This window comes from Chaetura pelagica, unplaced genomic scaffold (genome assembly GCF_000747805.2).
Source record: "Chaetura pelagica isolate M959 unplaced genomic scaffold, ChaPel_1.0 scaffold104, whole genome shotgun sequence".
Classification (NCBI taxonomy): Eukaryota; Metazoa; Chordata; class Aves; order Apodiformes; family Apodidae; genus Chaetura; species Chaetura pelagica.
The window spans coordinates 7,234,533-7,253,692 of NW_009953786.1; positions in this window are offsets into that span (position 1 = coordinate 7,234,533).

Consider the following 19,160-nt stretch of genomic DNA (forward strand, 5'->3'; position numbering starts at 1 on the left):
TAACTAGTGAGTGAGTATTTGAGAAAATCAGGTTTTGCACAGCAGAGTTTTCGCAGTATTTTGGGGTTCTTTGCTACGATTTTTAACTGTCGGAGAAAGGATGCACTGCTCTTTTGTACCTTAGTAGTTCAGTATCCATTAAATGGCCAAGTTCTGCTAAAATGTTCCGAACTATCACAGGTATTAAAAATTTCACAGCTTTTCTTGGGTGGCCGTATTCCAGGCTGTACTTGGTCAAATGCAATCCACATAAGGAATTATGTATACAAAAGTCAAAGAACCCTGAAATTTGTAAGCTATTTTCCTATGATGCCTTTTCTTAAAATAGAAAGTTACAGAAGAATCATAGTAAGGGCATTGACAAAATCTGTGTTATCAATTTCCATAGTTACAGGCTTTACTGTTGTTAGTGAATCTTAACTTGTACATTCAATAATTTTTCAGTGGTTTAATAGCATATTATTCTTCAAATGTTAATGTAGTCTGATGGCAGATATTTTCTTGCTTCAACTCTGCAAAAATGTTTGCAAAATTTCCCTGTGCTCCGCACTATGCTGTACATGCCCATGAAAACCATTTTCACAGCAATTCTAAGAAACCAAATATATAAATACCAGAAGCATAAAAAAAGTGAAAAAAATACTGTCTTAAATAATAAAAAATACTGTCTTAAATACTGGTTTGAGAGAAATAGATTTTTTTAAGGGTTTTCTGTGAGACTTTTTGCAACAGGTGATGACTCAGTTTCCCTTTCTGAATGGGAAAAAAAATACATACCTTTCTCTCTTTGTAAAATCACATGAATTGCTGACATGTCATTAGGAAGCATACTCTGCTGTTGTGTATCAGTACACAGACTGGGAAAATATTTTATCCTCCTTCTTTAGGATAAGAGAGGAATAAAGTGTAGCACTCCTCTGGGAGATCTAGTTTTGTAAATCTCTACTTTTGTTCTCTACTTTTGTAGCGATCAGTCAGCAGCTGTGAACACACAAAATTTCCTTAACTCAGTAGAAGAAGGGAAGAAGATACCTCACGACTTCTCAGATTTGAACTTCACCATGATGATAAACTGCAGAGCCAAATAATCTGCAGAACCTTATGAGAGTTTACCACTGAGACTAAAAAGGAAGCATCCCACTCCAGAAGCTGCTGGAACTGAAATCTGGGCTTAGCGCAGTGAGAGATCATGGTATCATTAATCAGCTTCTAAAAGCACATTCATGTATGTTTTGACAGATTTATGCCATAGGTTTTCAGTGGCCATTCTCTATCCAAGTCAGAAAGATACTTAGGCTTTGTAGTAGAAGTCACATTATGCTGAGTGGTGTGCATCTTTACTAGCACAGTATTTAAAGAGTGGTTTTGCTGAGAAGTTGTACACAGAACATCCAGATGAAAGAAGTAGCAGGGAGGCTATGCCTATTGAATAACTACTTTTACACTAACACTTCTACCCACCTACCTGTGTCACTTTCATATTGTTAAAATTGAAAGCCACACTTGCACAAAACTTTTAAGTGTAGGCCAGTTTTGAATTCATCAGAAGTATCTGGCCATCTTTGGTATGAATGAATACCAAAACCAGTTAACTTTGAAGGCTAACAGATATTTAACACCTCATCTTGGTGTAGAGACAGAGCCTGACATGCTGATTTACCTGTTACAACAGATTAACATTTGGATGTTCAGGAAAATATCAGAAAGCTAAACTCAATTTGCGAAAAGGAATTCTGTTAAAGCTGTTCTTTTGTTCATAGCAAGCATCCTGCTGATCTTATTTAAAATCAACAGTAAGATCAAACAACAACTGTGCAAATCCCTAAGTTCCCTGCATATAACTGTTAAATATTATCAAATGCATCCCTAGACACAGTCTGTGCAGACTTTTAAATTTTTATGCAAGTGGAGCTGGTTTCAGGAGACTATTAGTAATGTCTATGACATCCATTATCACAGTTTCTAAATGGATTTTTCTGGTTAAATGTATTTTCCTCATTAAATGCATTGTGTTGACAACATGCTCCAACTTCATAAAATAGCAAATACTAATCCATGATCACTAAGTCCTGTACAGTCCCCATGTGACACAGTTTTTCTCCTGTGAAAACTCTATTTTGAAAGGTACTACGCAAGTGTGAGCACCAAAATAAGGCATCCAAATTCCCCACTTAGGTACTAAGACTAGAAAGCAATAGAGAGATGCCCATTTTATCTGCTAATCTGGACAACAATAGAGTGTGGATATTTTGGTAATGTTGTTAGATACATAACTGATGTGAAAAAGAGGACATTGCATATCTGATGGTGCTGAGAATTGGCTGGGGCATTACTGCTTACAAAGTGGTCTTAAAATCCTCTCATATTCTCAACGATTTACAATCACAGCAACACTTCTGCCGTTTCTAGCTATAGCCTAAATCAGTTCATTGTGCAAGTGTGCATTCAAAACTGAGAGTGGCTGATATACCAGATATATGTTCTTCCTTTCAGAAGGTACAAGACAGAAAGTACAGGCAGCAGAAAACTTAGAAAGTTCAACAAAGAGAAGGGCAAATCCCTGCATCTCAGAAGGAATCATCCCAGGCACTAATACACACTGAAGGGTAACCAGCTGGAAAGCAGATTTGGAGAAAAGGGACTGTGGGTCTTGGTGGACACTGAGTTGACCATGAGTCACTCAGCAGTGTACTCATGTGGCAAAGAAAGCCAAAAGGCTTGTGGGCTCCATTAAGCAAAACACGGCCAGGGATATGATCCTTCCCTTCTGCTCAGCCTGGCTGCACACATTTGTAGTTTTGGGTGCATTTCTGGGCTTCTCAGTACAAGAAACACTGGAGCAAGTCTGGTGTAGGATGGCCACCAGGATGATTAAGGGATTAGAGCATCTGTCATATGAGGAGAGGCTGAGAGAACAATTCAACCTCAAGAAAAGCAGATGCAAGAGAATCTTATCCAGGTGAGTTTGCACTAGACAATCTCCAGAAGGCCTTTCCAACTTCAATGATTCTATGATTCTGTGAAAAGTTTCAATAGGAGTACTTCTGTTGTCAGGTAAGAACAGTAACAGAAGATTAAAACACACTTGGAAAGGTCTAGAGAAATATTTAAAGTAACAATGTAAATAAAGTTAAAAACCTCTCCTTATTGTGCCCCACATTTAACACTAACTTTAATCATAACTGCTTTTTGTGAGAGGAAAATATTGACTTTTGTTTCACATTAAATACCTTGTTCACTGAAAAACATGCAGTTATTTACATTAGCCCTGATAACATATGAGCCTTCCAACTTACATTTAAGCTAAGAAAGGATTAGTGTTTACGCACAGTAGCATTCTTGAGGATATTTATAATTTTTGTTGATGATTATGGGGGAGTAAAACTCAGATTTCCTGACTCCAGCACTAGGATTCCTCTCGAGGAAAAACCTGCAGTGAACATTCGGTTACTCTCATGTACAAGGAATTTGATTTCTGGCAGAGAAGCACACTCTTGTTCCATGGCCTTTATTAAAGTTTAAAAGAAATGTTGAGTTTTTCCTGTATTTCATGCTGAGGATGGAAGAAACAAACTTCTCTTTGAGCTGACCTTTAGGAGATGTTGAGTTGCCTCAAGCCCTGTCATTAAACAGCAGTGAACACTAATGTTTATGATAGAATGTTAAAAAAGAATGTAGTCAATAGGAACCCCTCTTTACTTTTCTGCTGCACCCTGCTGTCCTAAAAATATCTGTATGTTGTTCAGGATCAACTAGTATTTTGCATGGAAGCACATTTATGCACATAGAATAATCATACAAATTGTTTGCAAACATTTATGGGTGTTCTAAAAATCAAGAGCATCTCATCAGGACAGGTATCAGGCAGAACATGTGCCTGTGGTTTCAGGACTGTTTTGTTGGTCTAAACAGATCAGTAAAACTTCAGACTCTTTTCCCTTTTGCTCTCTATGCATTATGATCAGCAGCACGGAGAAAAAAGGCTAGAAAAAAATACCTTCCTCTGCCAAATATCTGCTGCCTTCATAAGATCACATCTTCTGTTTTTTTCTGAACTTTATTTTTTATTATTATTTTTTTTTGTGCATTTAGGACCTGAAAGCAGTGACCCTGTTGCTAAGCAACTGAGATGCTTAGGCCTCAGCCCTGCTGGTTGAGATGAAAAAAGGTCAATTAATGTGGCAGGCCTGTCCTTATCAATATGCTACTGTAGCACCAACTTTTATTTCTTTATAGTAATACATCATAATAAGTTTTGTAGGTCTTTATACTGTGGTTCTCCTTTTGAATAAAAGCATAACTAAGACTTGAGGGTATGTCTGATATAACAGAAAATGTAACCATAAAAAAAAGAACCCAGAATAGAAATCATCTGACTGCTGACTATCCTGCTGTGCTGCCTGAGGCAGTTACACATTTCCATTGAGTTATTTTATGATCAGGCCAGTATGTTATTGAAATATTATCTCTTTAGCCTTTCTCATTCTGATAAGAAATGACAGGCTCTCAGAACAGTAATACACATGGAGAACAAAATATGGAGCTGTGGAGAAAATTCAGTTGGGGTAAGGAACAGCAGCTCGAGCATATTCCTATTAAAACTTCCTCACCACTCTTGTGCTGCATTTTGAATAACTGTCCTTTTTTTTATCTCAAAGTGAGCATCAGAAACCTTTACTACTAGTGCTACTACTACTACGACTACTACAACTACAATTTTTTCACAGAATGGCAGGATCATTTAAGTTGGAAAAGACCTTTAAGATCATGGAGTCCAACTGTAAACCTAATACTGCCCACTCCATCACAAAAACATGTCCTTAAGCTCTACCTCTATTTAAATACCTCCAGTGACTCAGCCACTTCCCTGAGAAGCTTGTTCTAGTGCCTGACAACCCTTTCAGTGAAAAACGTTTCCTAATATCTATATGGAAAGTCTCCCTCATTTGGAAACACAATTATTTAAAAAGTATTATAATTTAAAAGTCAACTGCTCATCACTGGATTTTTAAAGCTTTTAAAGATGTAACCTAAAATCCATTGACTGTTCTTACTGTCCACATCAGGTTCCTGACTGTGAAGAGCTCCCTTTCAGGAAATCTTCAAATGTAAACTGCTGCACAGGCTTCTAAGGAGTAGATTGCTAACGGTACTCGGATCCTTTTGGGATCAATGGGTGACAAAGCCAGCCCCTTGCCTCTCATCCAGGGTGTACAATGTCGGGACCAGTGTAGGCAGGGGTCTTCTTTCCCACACACTCAGGGCAGGACTGAGGAAGCACTCTGGCTGCCCCTGGAACTGATGACTTCTAGCTTGGCAGCATCCTCTGCACAATGAAGGCCCTGAGAATGGAGTGAACTGTGTGGGGTCATGCTGCCATTCTTTAGATGGTACTAGGATGGTCAGCGTTCTGTTGAACTCCCATAAGGAGAAACCAATTTGTACATGGTGTTTTGGAAACACAGAATGCTTTGCCTGCTTTACTGGTCTATTAGGGTCACAAGAAAGCTTACTCTTCCTTATTTTTTATAGATTTGTCTGCCCAAACACTGCACTGTAAAGAATCATGCTCAGTGCAGGTGGTGGTGGACTGGGAGTGCCACTTCTTGCCTGCTCTTTGCCTTCCTCCAAGCTTATCCTGTTGCCCATGGCAGGACAAAAAGATCTGAGTAAGGTCCAAGTGCTTAATTATGTGTTCATTCCAGCAGTAAACAAGAATTGCATTTAGTTAATGAGGGTTGTTTCCGTGAGTGATCCTTATGGGTGAGATAGCAGGGAAGAGGCTTTGTGAGCATCCTTTCAAAGTATCCTATTTTGCAGAAAATAGGAGTTAGAAAGCCAGAAAAGGCACCCTGCTTGTAATTCTAAAACTACTCCAGAGAGCGAGCCTCAGGAAGACCAATTTTCTGTTGTCAGATGAAAGAAATTCCAACTGCAGTCCTTTTTATCCTATTTGCAGTCACTTCGTGATTTCAGGTACATAAAAGCTACCTTGTTAATTACTGTTTATAGATAAGAATAAAACTAAAGGTCTCAGTCCCTGTTTTTAAAGCATGACTATCCCTTCTCTTCCCCATACCTCCTACCCAAGTTAGAGAATTTCCTTTTGCAAACCCCCTCCTGACTTAACATTAATGTGAGACTAGACACAAGGCCTATAGTTGTCACACTGCTTCAGGGAGTGGGATTTCTTATTCCCTCTGTCTTTATGCTCCATGTACACAATGGCATGAACTGACCTCCAACTAATTTGGAGTGAGGACTCTCAGCTCTTCAGCCTGGTTCCCCTGCAGTTACGATGCTCATGTGTATTTTACTTCTTTGTTTTATAGCATTAATGGAGAAGCAGATGTTGCCTTCCTCCCTGCAAATGCTATACAGTGAATCATCTTAGCCTCTCTGTAAAATTTTAACTTAATGGAGTCCTGGCATTTGTGATGAGCTGAGGAACTTAATTTTATAGAACAACCTATTGAACAAGCTGTTCTTGGACATTCCCATCTCAACTAAATGTTAAAAGTATTAAAATTCACATTAGCACAAGAGGAAATTTTGCATGGGTAATCCTTTAATACAGTGTTTTATGGCTCTATTAGCTGCACAGCAGCTGGTGACATGATGAATTTAATCCATTAAAAAATTCAGTAAGAGGTTTAAAAGTCAGCTTTTTAAAACATAATCTTGCTGCAAGGAAAGAGAACTTCTCCTCAGGGCCAGAGACATGGTGAGTTCACAGTGTGGCAAGTATACGAAATATACCTGCATGACAAGCTTTCATATGCTTATGGTTTCACACCTAGCAGAGAGTTTATGGTGATGAGAAGAACTCAGGAGCACAGGGGAATTCTTAAGGAGCATGTTTAAGTAATGTACCTGTCCAGCTTTTTCTCTGTCTCTCTTTATTTTTTTCTGTTAAAGGATTTAATACTCTGGAGTTAAAAGGTCGCCTTTCTGCTTCTTATATATGTATTACATACAAAGACCATAACACAGGAACTATTTACTTCTCTCTTGAAGATTTACTACCTGCCAAAGCACGGTGGAACTAGAAAATTCCTGTGTTTACTACATGAAGAAAAAATACAGGTATTTGAAAAGCCCTTTCTTTTTCTTCTTTTCAATACAAAGATAGAAGTTAAGATGTTTGTGTGTCACATTTCTTTTAGAAATGTATATGAGTACACAGTCTTGCCAAGTCATTATCTAACATGATATTTAACAACTTTTTCAGGTTATTAAAGGTTTAGTAAAATTCTGAGTTTCTGTTCAGCAGTTTTTCTTATAAGTGTCTTTGCAGATGCAAAGAACCTCCCAAAACATTATTTAATTCCTAGAAGCTTGTCACATAAAAAGTTAGTATCGTAGTGTCATAGAATCATTCGGACTGGAAAAGACCTTCAAGATCATCACGTCCAACCACTACCCTCACTCTGCCTCATCCACTGCTAAACCCTGTCCCCTGGCACCACATCTGTCTTTTTAGATGTCTTCAGGGATGGTGGCTCAACCACCTCCTCGGACATCCTGGATCACCAAGTCTATCTCCCACCTCAGAATAGGACAACCCCAAAGTTCACACCATGTCCCTAAGCGTGTTGTCCAAATGTTCCTAATATTGTCAGGCTCGATGCCATTACTGCTTTCCTGGGGACCCTATTCTATTGCTCCACCACTCTCTGGGTGAAGAGTCTCTTCCTAATGTCCAGCCTAAACCTCTCCTGCATATCTTCCTACCTCGGGTCCTATCACTGGTCATCAGAGAGAAGAGGTCAGCTCCTACTCCTCCTCCTTCCCTAATGAGGAAGCAGTAGCTGCCATGAGGTCTCCCCTCAGGCTCCTCTTCTCCAGGGTGATCAGACCAATTTCCTTCAGCCACTCCTCATACAGTATCCCCTCTAAACCTTTCACCAACCTCATGGCTCTCTTCTCTCCAGTAGATTTATATCCTTTCTGTACTGTGGAGCCCAAAACTGCACACAGTACTCAAGATGGGGCCGCACCAGTGCAGAGTAAAGTGGGACAATCACCTCCCTCAAATGACTAGCTATGCTGTGCTTGATGCACCCCACAACTTGGCTGGCCCTCCTGGCTGACAGAGCACTCTGTTGGCTCATGTTCAACTTACCATTGACCAGAACCCTTAGATCCCTCTCTGCAGGGCTGCTGTCTGGCCCCATGCTCCCCAAGTTAATAAAAAGCACCTAAATAATAATAATAATAACAACAATAACATTAATGTGTTGTATATTACTATATTTAGATATTGCATTTTTTAGTATTGTAATAATTATATAAATATATATTTTTATTATCATTATTATTTTCATTATTATTGTTATTATTGTCGTTATTATTTTAAGCTGTATTATTTTTAGGACATTTATATTATTTTAGGGACCCTCTTCCAAGACTTCTGGTGGTGTTGTTATTATATATCCTTACTCCTTCCTAGTTCTCTGGAATCAATCTTTTATGAAATTAGATTGCTTAAAAACAATTTACCTTGACTGTGCAGTTGTTTCAGTCATGGTTTTCCCATACAAATACTTCACCAATATCCATGTTTTCCTGGATAAATTTTTTTTCCAGGCGCAAATACAATCTAGTTTCCCCTCCCAAACATTCACCTTTTCTAGGTTACTCTGGGGAAACACTAAATTTGCTTTAAATCAGGACAAGCATGCTTCCTTATGTAACTCCTCTGTTAAAATTTGTTTCTTAAACATCTGATTATGATCTAGGATGTACTGTTGCAGAACATAAACCAATAAAGGACACCTAAATAAATAATTAATCTGGTCTTTGGCCAACCCAACCATGCCAAGCATGACCCCACAGAACTTCAGTAGCATTAAATTCTTTATCAAGTTTAAGAAAAAGTCCAATAGCATGAATTGCTTTTCTTGTCCGTATCCTGTTCTCTCTTCCCTCTGCTTTCAAAAATGGTTGAGGTGAAGGTGAGAAAGACTGTACAAAGACAGTAAACTCATAGAACCACAGAATCACAGAATCACCAAAATGCTGGAAAAGACCTTTACAATTATCAAGTTCAGCCTATGACCTACCACTATTGCATTGGCTGGACCACAGCACTAAGTGTCGCATCCAGTCTTTCCTTGAACACCTCCAGGGACAGTGCCTCTACCACTTCCCTGGAAAGTCCATTTCAATGTCTAATCACCCTCTCCATGAGAATGTACTTCCTAATATCCAACCTAAACCTACCCTGGAGCAGCTTGAGGCCATGCTCTCTTGTCTTGCTAGTTGCCTGGAAAAAGAGCCCAGCCCCCACCTGACTTAAACCTCCTTTCTGGTAGTTGAAGAGAGTAATAAGGTCCCCCCTGAGTCTCCTCTTCTCCAGGCTAAACAACCCCAGCTCCCTCAGTGTCTCCTCATACAACTTTCCCCAGCCTCGTTGCTCTCCTCTCGACCTGCTCCAGCACCTCAATATCCTTCTTGCAGTGAGGGGCCCAGAACTGCACACAGTGCTCGAGGTGAGGTCTCACCAGTGCTGAGCACAGGGGGAGAATCACATCCCTACTCCTGCTGGCCACACTATTCCTGATGCAGGCCAGGATACCATTGGCCTTCTGGGCCACCTGGGCACACTGCTGGTTCATGTTCAACCAGCTGTCAACCAGTACTCCTAGGTAATATATAAATATATAAAACTGCATTACAGTACCCTTACTTCCCTTCTGCCTGGAGAATTGGTGCATGTTTTTGCTTGCATGTGCACATGGAGGGGACTATGTGTGTATTCCACTCCATCCTGGCTCCACATTTGCTTTGCATATATTTTTATGTCTAAGCCTGACATTATTTCTCCATTGCAGTTGGCTGTCTCTTACTTACTTTAGGCCATCTTGTGAAAAGCTGCCCCCTGTGCAGTGAGTTAGCTCGGTCAACATGGAGGACTGTCTTCTGTATTAAACTGACTGTTATCTTGGTGTGCATGTCTAACCTTCAGAGTGTATGATCAGGCTGGTATACTTAATAATTACAAACCACCTACTTGTCTGTCCTTAAATCCTGAGATTTTTGAAAAGGACAAAGATAATCTAAAAAAAAGTAAATAAAAAGATCAACATAGAAAGCAAAAACCTGTTCAGAAGCACAGTCCTCAAGATCTCTGCCATGCTTTTTCTTAAAGCCTATTTCCAGATAAATTGGTGTGAAGGTTACAACACTAGCTAAGAGAACTCGTTGTCCTTTGTCCCCTCAAGTGTTCTGAGTGTTTAGAATGTATCAATTTGAACGGCTTTTTTAGTTTGTTGATTACAGTATTGTGTAAAGCAATTAACATCTCCAAAAGCCCAGATTGAGCTTCACTGAGATGAATGTAATTACCACAGAAGTCAAAAATCTAAATTCAGACTATGTTAAATCACCACATACCGTGCAATTAGTAAAGAGAGAAATAACTTATTTGCCATTTTAGAATAATGAAACTTTTTAAAACACAATACATTACATTTAAAATTGAATTTGTCAGAGTAGCATTTACTGACAAACTTGATTCCTTTTTCCTTGTTACAGCATGCATCACAGGTGGCTGATTTATAGATATTCAAATAATTGACTGTATTCCACATTTTCAGTACCAGTTATTTTTAAAGTAAGATTTTGATTCAGGGAAGCAAAGGATGAAGAAAAATTTAGAATAGCCAGGGTAATACATTCACATGATGCTTTGCATATATATGTGTGTGTGTGTGTGTGTGTATGTATACACACAGACATACATATACATACATAAATGCTTTGCATTTAAGACCTGTGAAAACTTTATAAAACATTAATTAATAAATGCCCACATCATCTCTCTGAAGTAGGCATTGTTAATACACTCAACATACATAAATAACAGGAGAGTTAATCAAATATAAATGGGAGATTCTTTACGTTTTTACTATGGAGACACACGGTTTCAGGTGTTTACAGCATAAAAGTATGTGCCTATAGGCAATTTCTGGAAGCATGCATCCTACTTATTGTAATAATAAAACATTATAGTCTTTATTTTCTTACAGGAAACTGATCTGGAAAACAGCTTCTTATGCCTGTTCTTTGCTAATGTCATTTAACTTTTTACAATTTAACATTTTTAAGTTCAGGTTGTCCAATTTTTGTCATTTTTCCTTTGAACCAGGTTCTAATTCAGTGTGACAGTTATGTCTGTTTTGCAATTCAATTTTGTGGAAGAAAACAGCAAGAATATTGTGACATAAGTTAATGTTACCATTTCAGATATCTCTTGCTGGCCATTTAGCCAGTTATTGAGAAACTTTCCTAAATTTAAGAATACAAATGATCCCTTTAAACTTTATATAAAAACGAAGTAATGCATTTGATTTGACAAAAGCAACTGATTGAATAATCTCTGTGGACTGCATTAAAAAGAGAACTCTGAAAGGCAAGGCAAACATGACTATTCACCCTGCTTTGTGCTAGCAACTTCTCAAGTAGACCAGAAAAAAGCCCATCAACTAGATTTGTAAGAAAAATCTCAAATTGTCTTTATTAGGTATAATTATTTATGCTAGTGATTGTAGGAATAATACCTGAATTTAAAAAAGCCTTAGAGTTAACAAAAAGAGTTTTCTTTTTATAAAACCTAGTTAAGCATTTATGTTGCCATTTTGACATCAAATTAGTCTAAGTTACCTTTAAAGGTAAAGCAGTACAGAAAGCCACACATTAAAAGAGAAATAAGGGTTAAAAGTTATTTAAATTACTATGTTTCTGTCTTAATTTCATCACCTCAGGTAAGTAGTTAAGCTCATGCAGGTATCATATGCAATTTCAACAGTATGTACCCTTAAAACAGCATGTGCCCATTGTCTCAGATCTTACTGAACTCTTTACTGCAAGAGTTCAAACATGTGAGCAATAGGGTCAGGAATACTTTTTTCTTTCAGCCTTCAGGACCACTTGCCTGGCAACAGTTAACAGACTCAACAGTGTTACCTTATAAGTTGTTTTCCCTAGAACCATCTTTCAAGACCACTGAGCAGCTACCAGGGCCACACTCAGAGGTTCCCTGCCTTTGTGAAGGACAGACTGATGAGAACATGTTTCTACAGTCTCTGCTTCCTGCTGTTTCACTTCCAGATGAGAGGAGAGGCAGTGATCAATGATTTGCACGACCTTCTTGTCAATATCCCAATTTCAAATAAAGCTACTTAGTTTGAGTACTGCAGTCGAACAGCCTAAGCTAAAGCAGGAGGGGAGTAGGTGCCAGGTTTGTCATCTGAAAAATTAGAACATGAATATTCAGTAACAACACAATTTTATAATGATGAAACTAGCAGTAGTTGAAATGTTTTCAAAAGAGATAAAGAGGCTATAAAAGTATTTCTTTCTATTGTAATATAACTAAAGAAGTATTCTCAGGTGAGCAACTTCCATATGCATTATGTGAAAAGCTTTTAGTAACAAATTATTACGGTAGCTGGAAGCATATAATTTGTATAGAAGGCATGGAAATAATTTACTGTGGTTAGCTAATGAGGCCTCTAAAAAGCTGTTTCTTTGTGAAGAACTGCAAACCAGCAGTGACAAAAAAGACCTTTTAAGATGTCATTAAAGGCCACAAAATTATTGCAGGAAAGTAAGAAGCACCCTGGAAATAGCTCAAAAAAAGGGTGTGGGATCTCCCACCAGTGAAGGGGCAAGCAGTGGAAAAATGAGAGCTGACATGTGTGCCATATGACAAAAAGACAGAGAGGATAACAACACCTGACATGTAGGAAGAAGCCTTTGTCAAACTGTAGAGGTACCAGAGCTGGGGAAATCCTGCTGACAGCAGATGAGGTTGGGAAAAATGAATGCACCATGCCACCTTTCAAAGGTCAAGACTGTGCAACGGCAGTGGTGAAACTCTGCCACAGCTGTCACACAAGCTAGGTAGAGAAAGAAAACTTTCATTCCCCCTTCCTGCAACACAAAAATTGAAGGGAAATCTAATAATTAGCCTATTACAGGATAGTCAATCATTTAACTACTGAAAATCTGGGGAGACATATTCTAATCTCATTTCACTTGAGAAATCCTGTTGCCTTTATTGGCAGAATTTGTGCCACTGATGGGAAATCTCTCATTCTGACTTCAAGAGCAGTTGTTCTCTTGCGGCCTGATTCATTAAGTTAATGGGACACTTTCTCTTCAGTCCTCTGAGAATGAGATCTGCGCACTGATAAATCTCAGTAGTTTAAGAAGTTCATCTAATCAAAGGTGATCTGAATGTCTTCCATCCAATTACTGCACCAAAGACAATCAGTTTTGTAATACTTCCAGATACCGCTTTTTCAACTGGGCCCGTCAAGCCAGGAGAAACTGTTCCTTGCACTTTGTTGTACATCTGTACCCTTACCTATAGCCCCAGCCAAGACAGAAAGAAAAAGGGCAGGCTGGAGCAATAGAACAATACCTTTTATGCCAACATAAAGAAGTGGGTTCAGAGTTTAGGAAAAGATTCAGGATTTGATGTAATTTTGTCTAAACTGCTACAACCATTCCTTGATTTTGAACCCCAGAAGTGCAAAATTCCTTTCTGTTAAAATTCAGTGTCTTCTCATTTCCAAGATATTGTCCTCCCAGACATTGTTCTGGTTCTTCCTTGTCACCTTTCCTCATTGTTTTCACCTTTCTACCCTTCATGCCCTGCTGTTTCTCCTAAATAACTAACATATGTAGCTGTTTCTTCTGTTTGCTAACTCATTTCCATTATCAGGGACACTGTCTCATCTGTAGACTTACGCTACCCCTGACTGCCAGACTTAGACAGCTACACGTATCTGAGGCTCCCTCTCAAGACTGGAAAAAGGTCAAAGTGATCTTTGCTTGCGATACATGATAATTCATTGTCCTCACATTCCAAAGTGTGACCAAGATACTACATTTTGCTATGCATTTTATGATGTTTAATGTACCCACGTGATATTCAGGAAAGGTCTTGCAATAAAAGCAGTAATCCCCATTTTACCAATGGAATTTCAATCAGAAAAGCCCACCTGCTTTGTACTTTCCTCGCATTGGTGATTAGATTATATTATGTACATGGCAGTGCAGGGAAAAAATAGGCTAGTAGAATTTGATAAATAAGCAGTCACACTGTTTGCAGGAAGTCAGAAACACTGGGAACTGGGTACTGCACAAAAACAAAGGGAGGGTGCCTTGCTTGGCAAATTTGGCTGTTCTGATTGCAAAGTGTTGGCTGGGGTGAAGAAGGTCATAAAGAAGTTGATAGAAAAAAACCATCCTACATTAGTCTCCTTCCGCTCCAAATGACTGCTCATCTTTCACATTTCAGTGCACCTAACAGAGATGAGAGATGGAACAGCTCAGCTAGTCTCAGTTACAATAGGTACCCTCACTGGGGTCATGTGTTTTGTCCAAGTAATTGTTTATGTGTTAACAAGGCCTGCATTCAAAGGAAAAGAGAACAAAAGGGGTAAAAGGCAAAATTTATCTGCCTATAGTATCTCTTCTTACTAGAGACCAACTAAAGCAAATGTACCTAGTTCCATCAAGGGCATTTCTTCCATTTAATGAGCACATAGGAAAGAGAGACATTGTTCAAGTACAAGGGTTCAGTTTGCAGCAAGCCACAAATCACATTTCATTTATCAAGCCTACAGATGACAGGATATCATCAAATCCCTGGAGAGTCATATTCATTAAAAAGAAATCTTAAGTAATTACAACAATTAATTGACTTGAAACAGTTTCGGGTGGAGAAGGTTTACATAATTCATTTGCCAGACAAAACAAGCCTTATGAAGTCAGGGCAACATATTATTTAGAAGTATCCTCCCCTTCCTGTCATCTTTAAAAGCACAGAAAAACACCAAACACCTGGAGATGACTGACATGGGCAAACAAACAAACAAAAGACAGAAAAAGCATCTCAACTTTTATAACTTTATAAAAGGGATAATGTTTCACTGACCTGTTCATATAATTACTTAAAAACTTGAGAATAAAACATTCTCCCATTTCTCCTTCTGTCTATTCTAAATAAGCAGAGGACTTCTAAGGATTAAGCATGTAATAACAAATTTGGGACAAGAGGCAAACTAAAACCCTTTACACTGCCTCTTTACAGTGTAAACACCATGTATGCCTACTTTTAACTTCAGCCTGAAGTTTCCTCCAGGTTTTGAAGTGTGAAGACATATTTTGCTACCTCCTGTTGGCTGATCCTGAATTTACAGATGTCAGAATGCCATTATCACATCCATACCAACAGTGAACAGAAAGATTCCTCAGATGTCTCCTATTATGCTATCCAATATATTCTTGTGTTCCCCAATTTGCCTGTTTCTCCATCTTACATCTCGCTTTATGCTCATTTTACAAACTGAGGGAGAGATTTTTCTGTTCTATGTGGTTTTGATCTCTAATACATTATGGTGTTCATCCATGAGTAGAACTCCTAGGTATTGCTAGAAAACAGGTACAGCACTGACATTTCCACAGTAATTCCAACTTCTTGAGAAAGTTCTCTAAGTGCTCAGACAGGTTTTTAATATGTTACTGCTTCCATTGGTGGCCCCAGTTGGAATTACACTTCTCTGCACATACAGATCAATATCTGGGGAAATGAAGGAATAGTCACACATCAGAAAACATATTTTCCAGAATAACAGCCATGGAAAGATAAGTCCCAGAAATGCTCTGGGATGCTTATAAAAGTATTTAAATTCAATGTGTAGGTATGCAATTAATTTGTCACATAGTTTCACTTGAAGACCAAGGCAAATATTATTGCAAGTCTCTTAAAAACTAATTTCCTATATCCTTACATAAAACAAATCTGAAACTCTGCCTAAAAATTAGGAAATGCCCAATTCAGATGATTAAAGATAGTGTTAGTGAGCAGGTTGGCAACAATCAGTTCCATATTTGACAAGAATTGCCATTTTTTTTTAACTTGGCTATTGAAGACCATCTCAGTTACTGAGTTTCTGGCCTCTACTATCTTCCTGCCACACCCTATCACTAACAGAGATCCTTGTCTCATTTCAAAGCTGTTCCCATGATGTTTATAAAATAAGATAAAAAATATTCTTATTTCTGGCATTGCCATACAATGAGAGTATAAATCAAAACTTTCCCACATTTTCTGGCTATCTATAATTGCAGGAGGCTAAATTCAGACATGTTCTGACTGCTTTGCAGATATTCCGAATATTCTACAAGTCACCATTCCTTCTAAGTGGGTAGTTTGAGCTGCCTGCAACAGTGGAAAAATGTTTATGAGTTTTAATATGCCATGTTTTCCATATGCACAAACATATTTTTTAAAAAAACTGGCTTATGTGAATTCCAGCCCTCTGATAAAATACAAGTATTGCAAGCAATTTTGCTTTTCTGAACTCATCAACAATCTATCTCTATCCATAAAAATCCATATCCAAGTCTTTATCCATAAAAATCCATATCCAAGTCTCTATCCATAAAAATAAGGTAAAATAGATGAGTCACATCTCCCTTAAATTTTTATGTGCTTTGTAGGTTTAGTCTGTAATTCAGGAAGACAGAGTACAGCTTTGCTGATGTGTGGAGGTAGGACCAGGGGAGGGTTTCTAATACAAGCATCATGCTTCTCACTGATTCTGACCATGGCAGGCAGAGTAAAAAAAAAGAACAGAATATATTAAAGCACTTTGCAGGTTATTTCTGAACATTTTGTACAAGACCGAGACAACAAACCCATCACAAATAAGACATCATGACTGCAGCAATGATTAATGAGATGCTAAGTGCAAGTAGAAAATATAAGCATACAATCATGATATTCTGCAAATATTTTTCAATATTACACACAGCTCACGTGTGCTGGAGCCTATATAGTAGAGGGGATGCATTTTAGCAGCATAGATAATCCACGTACTAAGTTTCAGACCATTACAAATGCAGACAACCAAGAAAGAAAACCTACTAAACCTTCCATTAGGCAGCAAACAAAGAAAAATCCTATCACTATGAGGAAGCTGGTGTTTGACAGCCAACTGCAGATCATGGCCAGCATTGGGGCTGATTCCTTGCTGCAGTTCCCATCAAGGCATGCCCCACTTGGAGCAGCACAGGGCCATGCTCCAGCAGATCCTGAGCGTATGGCCTTAAACTGTCTCATCTTGGAAGCCTAAATACAGATACCCCTTGGAGGGGAGAAAAGGCTGAACATTTGTGTTTCCCACTGACTGCTGGGGCCGTCCCCCCCTGCGGCTCCCAGAGACACTCTCAGGGTGGAGATGACTCCCCAGGGAAGCTGTTGCATTACTCACAGCCCCCTGGGAGACGCTTCCCTCGGGTACCTGCAGGGAGCAGGGGTGGTGCACAGGGAGATGTGACCACACACAGAATATTCCTTCTTACAGGTTTATTTCCCCCAAGCATCGTCATCGCCAGCAGGCCTGAAGTGCCAGGCCTGGGCTGCTCCCAAGGGGGTTGTTACAGAGGCTGATCCTTGCTGGCACTAGCACCTAAAGCAGGAAACAGCACTACTGTGCAGCACTCCTGCCATAATACTTTTTGCTTTTTTATTAACAAGCTATTTAAGTAGGCTGGGGCTTAAACCCCAAGCCTCCACCTACTGCCATCTTGGGGCTTTCCCTTAATTCTCAGAGAGCTTCCTCTCTCACTGTCGCTGCTTCTTCCAGGGGCCACCTCTGCTGGCAGCAGCAGGTCTTGACAAGATTCTTGGCAGCAGCTTCTTCCTCGGCCGAGTCTGGTGTTGGGACAGGGTCTTCCTCCCAGCTGCCACCGTGTTTCCCCCTCACAAAGTGCTGCCAGAGCTGGGGAGGCTTAGACAACCTGCAGCCCTGGGATGGAGGCAGCAGTTTCCCCTCTAACCTGCTGCCAGCACAGTTATGGGCACCTGTTCTTACCCATTTCCTTGTGAAAACTTGTGAAAATGTCTGGGAGGCCATGCAAAAAAATGCTCTAACGCCGCCAGCCTGGGGGGGATGTCAGACTGTCAGGGCTGCTGTTTTCTTCCACTGTCTCCCTGCGGGAGCAGGGCAGCTGGTGGCCGGGCAGCCCCCGGCCCTGGAGGTTCTATCATTTCTCTCTGAAGTCAAGTAAGAGGATTATTGCTAAATGGGCAGCACTAAAGTTCAAGGTCTCGCCTTCCCTTTGTTACATTCTTCCCTTATTCAATGTTTTACATATCCCCCCCTCAGATTGCTCTGCAATACCCATGAGGTAGAAGGAACATTATTATTTTTAAATAACTACACCAATTTTAAAATATAGTCGGCTTTGTCTTACAAAATAAGGAGAAAATGTCCTAAACAGTGTGATCCAGTCTCTTCAGTCACACGAGTGCAAAACAAAATGAAATCCAGAGCAGCAGAGGCCTTTGCTTTGTCTAATTAGGTATCACTGGGTGATGCTGGCGATAAGTGTTTATCTCCACGTCTGTGAAACAGAAAATATCCATTATATGTCTGTATAATTGCCTTCATTGTGTACTGTTTGACTTCAGCAGATACCACCCCACTAGTCTTCTCTTCTTTTTCTTCTCAGTCACACTGGAGATTTTCTTCCTTTCTGCACAACCAGGAACACTGGAAGAATGGGACTGAAGAGAGTATGTGAAAGATAAAATATGCATAAATGAAATCTCTCCTTGGCCATTTTAATAACATTTAATTGAAGATACAAATTCATCTATTCAGTGTTAGAAATGAAAAAAATATAAACATGACATTGATATGACAATTGCATGCCTGATATTTGTGTGCATATCAGGTATCAGCACAAAGAGACAAGTTAAATGTGGGCTATGCATGCTGCTGACTAGATCTTCGGCTGCTATAAATCAGTTAACCATGCTGAGGTCAATGGGCCTATGTTGGCTTACACTGTCTAAGAATCTAGCTAGGTGGATGCATATGGCAGAAAAAATCCTGGCAATTCTCAAATTCAGATGTGTAACCAAACCCATTCACATCTGCACACTTGGTTGGAATACTGCCTTGTAGAATATCTACAGAAATGCATCAAGTCTTTTTGTAGAGAGGAAAATTAATTTCCATTTCAGCTGCTAAGACATTCCCAAATTAGAACGAAGGAAACCAGAACAAACCTTCCCTTTGGAGATTCCAGCTTTAAAGCAAAACAAGCTAGAACAAAGGTCCGGACCAGAA